A 254-nucleotide genomic window follows, 5' to 3' on the forward strand; every position below is an offset into this window, starting at 1 on the left:
ACAGGTACTGGAGTGGGGTGCCATTGCCTTCTCCCCAAACCGAAAACCTAACTGCCATCTTTAAAGAACGCCAGCTTTAAAGAGCCTGGACCAAAGAAGAGGAGGTCAGGAACAGAAGCAGGATACTGCACATGCCCTGTACACACAATACCACCTAAGGGGTGGACAAACCACTTAGGTCACCTCTCCAGCCTGACCACTGGACCACCCTTACCCTCACCACATATAAGAAGCAAGCTTGCCCCACTCAGGGA

The sequence above is a fragment of the Bison bison genome, unplaced genomic scaffold (assembly GCF_000754665.1).
Source record: "Bison bison bison isolate TAMUID 2011002044 unplaced genomic scaffold, Bison_UMD1.0 scf7180017864167, whole genome shotgun sequence".
NCBI lineage: Eukaryota > Metazoa > Chordata > Mammalia > Artiodactyla > Bovidae > Bison > Bison bison.